We start from the raw sequence: 6939 nt of genomic DNA, 5'->3' as shown, positions 1-6939 counted from the left end.
AAAAAATCTGTAATGAAAACTGCTGCCGATATTCGTCGGAAATTTCTATATCCTTTCTCTGTTGTGAAGCGCTGTATACGAAGGCAGGAGAAAAGGCCAGATGAAACATGTCATGAACATTCGCCTCATCTCCTGAATTTGGTTGTTACTCGTCACATTGCCACTTATTCCTCATAATTAAAGCTCTGTTTTGAAGCTTCGAGCAGATATATTAATCACTGTGCAGACTTTAACCCCTCGTTAATACTTTAACTCACTGCTGTGTAGATGCAGCTTGACAGAAAACCAGACGGAAAGATGATATTTCACACAGCTTCAGTCAACTGTTTGGACAAACTAAAAAGGGCAGGAGCCTAAAGTGCTTGAATCTGCGCTACAGATACATGCTCACCTTGGATTTATAAGGTTCTATCTGACATTTCAGTCAATTATTTTTATTTTCTGACAACTTATTTTTAATATATGGTGTATTTTTAGGTAGTGTACATTTTGGAACTTTTATTAGGCAAACAGTCGGCGTGAAATCAAAATTTACTCATCTTATTTTTATATGTATATAGTAGTGCTTGTTATAAACGATGTATCGGGGCACTTTATTATTTTGTAAAAGGTATTTGCTCTCATAATCTTTAAACAAATACAGTAACCTTCCCTCCTCCCTCGAAACGACTTTTATTCTATCAGTACTTTAGGGCAGAGCTATCTGATTTTAGGGCGGGGCCATCGGTAATTTAGGGCGGGGCTATCAGTTTAGGGCAAAACTATCAGTTTTTTAGGGTGGGGCTATCAGTGCTACAGGGCAGAGCCATCAGGGTTTTTTTTTAGGGCGGGGCTATTAGTACTTTAGGGCAGAGCAATCAGTTTTTTAGGATGGGGCTATCAGTACTTTAGGACAGAGCTATCTGTTTTTTAGGGCAGGGGTATCAGTAAATTTAGGGCAAGGCTATCAGTGCTCTATGGCAGAGCTATCAGTTTTTTAGGGCGGGTCTATCAGATCTCTAGGGCAGTGCTTTCAGTCATTTAGGGCGGGGCTATCAGTACTTTAGGGCAGAGCTATCAGTTTTTTAGGGCGGGGCTATCAGTATTTTAGGGGCGGGGCTATCAGTGCTCTAGGGCAGAGCTATCAGTTTTTTAGGGCCGGGCTATTAGTACTTTAGGGCAGAACTATCTGTTTTTTTAGGGCGGGGCTATCAGTGCTCTAGAGCAAAGCTATCAATTTTTTAGGGCGGGGCTATCAGTCCTCTAGGGCAGTGCTTTCAGTCACTTAGGGCGGGGCTATCAGTACCTTAGGGCAGTGCTTTCAGTCATTTAGGGCGGGGCTATCAGTACCTTAGGGCAGAGCTATCAGTTTTTTTAGGGTGGGGCTATCAGTACTTTAGGGCAGGGTTTTTAATCCTCTAGGGCAGAGCTATCAGTCATTTAGGGCGGGGCTATCTGTACTTTAGGGCAGGGCTAACAGTGCTTTAGGCTGGGGCTTTTAGCTCTTTAGGGCGGGGATATCAATCCTCTAGGGCAGAACTATCAGTCATTAAGGGCGGGGCTATCAGTCCTCTAGGGCAGAACTATCAGTCAATTAGGGCAGGGCTATCAGTACTTTAGGGCAGGGCTAACAGTGCTTTAGAGCGGGGCTTTTAGCTCTTTAGGGCTGAGCTATCAGTTCATGTCTTATTTCTGCGTGGGAAGCAGTGGTTAATACAATTATGATTCAATTCCATCTGTAAACTTTAGCTCCTCGTTCTCTTGATCATCAGGCATCTGAAAACATTCTACATCACAGGATGCAGATGGTAGACAGTAATCTTTCACAACTGGGTACAAAATTACATTTAAATCTTCCTCCATTTTGTTAGAAATGCCCATCTTCCAACGATCCAATCGGTAACCAAAGAGCGAATTCATGCACATTTCAGAAAATTTCAGTTGGAAGTGTGTTACAATAATTGAAAAAAGGACAATCTTACCTTTGATTCCACGTCGACTTTAAAGCTCAGTATCTCAAAACCACTCAGCAAGCAGAGAGAACCTTATATTTGCAAAATGGCAAAATCTTCTTTTTTTTAAACATGAATTTGAAAGAGCTCGTACCCAAATTTGTATAATTGCATAGTCCGCTTTACAGTTATTCTAAAATGTGTAAATGTGTAATAACAAGTTTCCACATTTTGAGTAGGGTTGTATGACTAATGTCTGTGCTAATTCTTTACAGAGCTAAGCCTCATTACTGTCCCAGTTGTGCACATAATAGTTGTAAGTGTATATCATTTTAGCTACTCTCTTCGCTTTTTTAATGTTCAGCATTTGTTGCCAACTTTAATTAATTTATTCATGCCTAGCTATTTATAGAATCGTCTTTTTTTACTGAGGTAAAACTAATACATGCCTCCACTTTGCACATTATTTCAGTGTCAAGTCATATTTTACCGTAAAGCTGCTAAGCACTTTTGCTTTGGAAATGTGAAGGAAAACATAAACGTTCACAATCAAACTGTCTCCATCTTTAAAGACAGTCTGAATGTGCGCTTTTGAAAGAATGACTGGTTTTCCTGCAGCAACGAAGGCAGGTTGTTATCTGGAAAGGGATGTTGCTATCACACGAGCCGCAGAGTGAAGGGTTTCAGTGCAGCAGCTGAATCTGTGTGAAGAGAATGAGCTGTTTATGTTCCAGCGTGAGGTCAGGAAGAAACGAGAGGTGCCTCAAGTAATAAAATATTACGTTTTTATTACTTTTTATTTTCATACACAAGATACAAACTATGCATTTATTCCTTATTTTGTTGACAGCAGGTTGTTGCAATAATATTTCGACCTGAATAGCGGTTTGAACCCGTGTTCTACATTCAGTTGGTACTTGTTTACGAGGCCCTTCATTACGGTTATCAGATGTTTTTCCATTATTTGATTGCATTGACAAGTTCATCCATTGTTACACAATTACACATTGTTCCTGCTCTCAAAAGATTATGTTTGCTGCTTTTTCAAACTACATATTTAAAATAAGCTGAAACGACACAATTCTTGACTTTTTTTTGGGACAACTTAATTGTTTTATGTTCAATTCACTTAGATTTTTTTATGTTAACTTAATAGGTTTGTGTGGAACCCTGCATTTTTACAGTGTAACCTGACAGCAGTATTCGTCTTTTCTCCACTCAATATTAATCGCATTATATCTAATATGCATTGCCTTTGTTCATAAAGTGACTTGAACATAAAATTTGAATGAAATTAATGGATGTGTTACATTTGCACTCGTTTTCATTTGCATTTCGTTTGTTTGCTTGTTTTTTGTGACCCTGGACCACAAAATCATTTGCTTTTTTTTGGGAATAGTTTGTTCTTTTAAATCCCCAACATACATAAATATATCAAAATGTAATATGCAGACGTGCTATGTCAGTGATTTTATCGATATTTCGTTTTTTAACACTTAGATTTCACATTTTCAAGTAGTTGTTCATTATTTTTTTTTTTTTTTCGGCTTAGTCCCTTTATTAATCAGGGGTCGAAACAGTGGAATTAGCCACCAACTTATCCAGCATGTGTTTTACACAGCGAATGCCCTTCCAGCCACAACCCATCACTGGGAAACATCCAAACACTTCTGCATTCACGCACAAACACTACGGACATTTTAGCTTATTCATTTGACCTATACTGCATGTCCTTGGACTGTGGGGGAAACCGGAGCACCCGGAGGAAACCCACGCAAACACGGGGAGAACAATTTCACACAGAAACACAAACTGACCCAGCTGGGGTGTTCGAACCAGCAACCTTCTTGCTGTGAGGCGATCGTGCTACCCACTGTGCCACCTTCAAGTAGTAGTATCTCAGTCAAATATTATCCAATCCTAACAAAGCATACACCAATGGAAAGCTTATTCACGTAAAGCTTAGGAATTGACACTTGTGTAGTCCAGGGTCGCAAAAAAAATTAAGATGTCAAGAACTTAGCTGTCCCTTCAGTAACAGCTGCAATCACATCTGGAAACCAGCTGTCTGTCAACTACGATTTGCCTGTGCGTTTTATTTGTTATGAACTTCATTTGATTCACCCAGCAGGCTCAGGATGTCAACATGACATCAAATTGACGTTGTACCCCAATGTCGTGGGACTTTGCATTTTGTTTGGAAATGAAAATCGGGTTGACATCAGAACCCAACATCAGGTTGACATAATTCCGATGTCGGACAGATGTTGCGTTTTGGTTACTTTCCAACCAATATGACGTCTATCAGACGTTGGATTTTGATACTTGACGAATTAATGTCTGTATTTGATGTCAATATGATGTTGGTTTAAGATGTTGGCTCGACGTTGGATTTTGGTCACTTTCCAACACAACCTAAAATCAACCAAATATCACCATCTAATGATGTTACAGCTTGAAGTTGTGTGGACATTACCACCATGACAGCTATCAGATGTTGGATTTTGGTTGCCATACCTGATGAATAAATGTCTGTTTTTGATGTCAATATGACGTTGGTTTAAGATGTTGGATTTGGCCACTTTTAATGCGACCTAAAATCAACCAAATATCAACGTCTGATGATGTTACAGCTTGACTGTGTGGACGTTACCACTATGACGTCTATCAGACGTTGGCTTTTAGTTACCATACCTGACAAAATAATGTCAGTATTTGACGTTGATATGACGTTGGTTTAGGATGTTGGATTTCGGTCACTTTCCAACACAATATCAACGTCTAATGATGTGACAGTTGATGTTGTGATGACGTTACCACTATAACATCTATCAGATGTTGGATTTTGGTATATTTTGCCATATACTTGTCGAATAAATGTCTGTTTTTGATGTCAACATGACGTTGGTTTAAGATGTTGGATTTGGCCACTTTTTAATGCAACCTAAAATCAACCAAATATCAACATCTGATGATGTTACAGCTTGACAGTGTGTGGACGTTACCACTATGACATCTATCAGACGTTGGCTTTTGGTTGCCATACCTGACGAAATAATGTCAGTATTTGACGTTGATATGACGTTGGTTTAGGATGTTGGATTTCGGTCACTTTCCAACACAATATCAACGTCTAATGATGTGACAGTTGATGTTGTGATGACGTTACCACTATAACATCTATCAGATGTTGGATTTTGGTATATTTTGCCATATACTTGTCGAATAAATGTCTGTTTTTGATGTCAACATGACGTTGGTTTAAGATGTTGGATTTGGCCACTTTTTAATGCAACCTAAAATCAACCAAATATCAACATCTGATGATGTTACAGCTTGACAGTGTGTGGACGTTACCACTATGACATCTATCAGACGTTGGCTTTTGGTTGCCATACCTGACGAAATAATGTCAGTATTTGACGTTGATATGATGTTGGTTTAAGATGTTGGCTAGATGTTGGATTTTGGTCACTTTCCAACAGAACCTAAAATCAACTAAATACCAACGTCTAATGATGTTACAGTTGACGTTGTGTGGACGTTACCACTATAACATCTATGAGATGTTGGATTTTGGTATATTTTGCCATATACTTGTCGAATAAATGTCTGTATTTGATGTCAACATGACGTTGGTTTAAGATGTTGGATTTGGCTACTTTTAATGCGACCTAAAATCAACCAAATATCAACGTCTGATGATGTTACAGCTTGACAGTGTGTGGACGTTACCACTATGACATCTATCAGATGTTAGCTTTTGGTTGCCACACCTGACGAAATAATGTGAGTATTTGACGTCGATATGATGTTGGTTTAAGATGTTGGCTAGATGTTGGATTTTGGTCACTTTCCAACACAACCTAAAATCAACTAAATACCAACGTCTAATGATGTTACAGTTGACGTTGTGTGGACGTTACCACTATAACATCTATCTGACGTTGGATTTCGTTGCCATATACTTGTCGAATAAATGTCTGTATTTGATGTCAACATGACGTAGGATGTTGGATTTGGCCATTTTTTATGCAACCTAAAATCAACCAAATATCAACGTCTGATGATGTTACAGCTTGACAGTGTGTGGACGTGACCAATAGGACATGTATCAGACGTTGGATTTCGGTTTCCATAACGTCAATATGACATTGGTTTAAGATGTTAAAAATGTTGCCTCGATGTTAGATTTGGTCACTTTTCAACCTAAAATCAACTAAATATCAATGTCTTACGTTGACGTATCAAAGTTACAGCTTGACATTGTGTGAACGTTACCAATATGACGTCTATTAGACGTTGGATTTGGTTGCCATACCTGAAGAAATAAAGTCAGTGTTTGATATCAATATGACGTTGGTTTTCGATGTTGGATTTTGGCCACTTTCCAACACAACCTAAATTCAACCATAAATCAACATAATTTCACATTGTTATCGGATATCAAATTAACATTGTCCATAGACGCTGGTGACCTAAATCAAACTTAATATTAACATCTTATAACTTTGTGTGTCTGCTGGGCTGTTTGATAGACTCAATAATTGAAGTGTTTGTTAGCAAGAGGCATTTTTGGTTGGTTGTTTGCTCTCTTTTTGACCTAAACTCTGCAATATGAAGCATCGCTGTATATTAGAGAGCGCAAGGCTGCTGTAATGTTTTATCGCCCGTCCGCATCATCTGTGCAGTTGATGTATCGTCAGACTGTCAACTCTGGCATAATAACATTGACGTTTCTTACTGTCGTTTAATCGAACGGTGTTAATAGCTATGCTACAGATATAGCTGGAAGCATTACGAGGCTGCATAGGTTTGCTGTGTAAGAGCTGCTTAACATTCGGTCTAACTGTGAATTCTGAACTGATTGTGATGAGATTTCCCTCTCTGAAGGCAACCTCACAAACCTATCATGAGCTCTTCCAATGTTCCACTGTAAAACTTTTCTTTATTGGAAAACAAATATATTAGGGGACGGGATTATTTATTTCTTTTATTTTGTCATATT

This window comes from Danio rerio, chromosome 11 (assembly GCF_049306965.1).
Source record: "Danio rerio strain Tuebingen ecotype United States chromosome 11, GRCz12tu, whole genome shotgun sequence".
Classification (NCBI taxonomy): Eukaryota; Metazoa; Chordata; class Actinopteri; order Cypriniformes; family Danionidae; genus Danio; species Danio rerio.
This window is presented reverse-complemented; position numbering follows the sequence as displayed.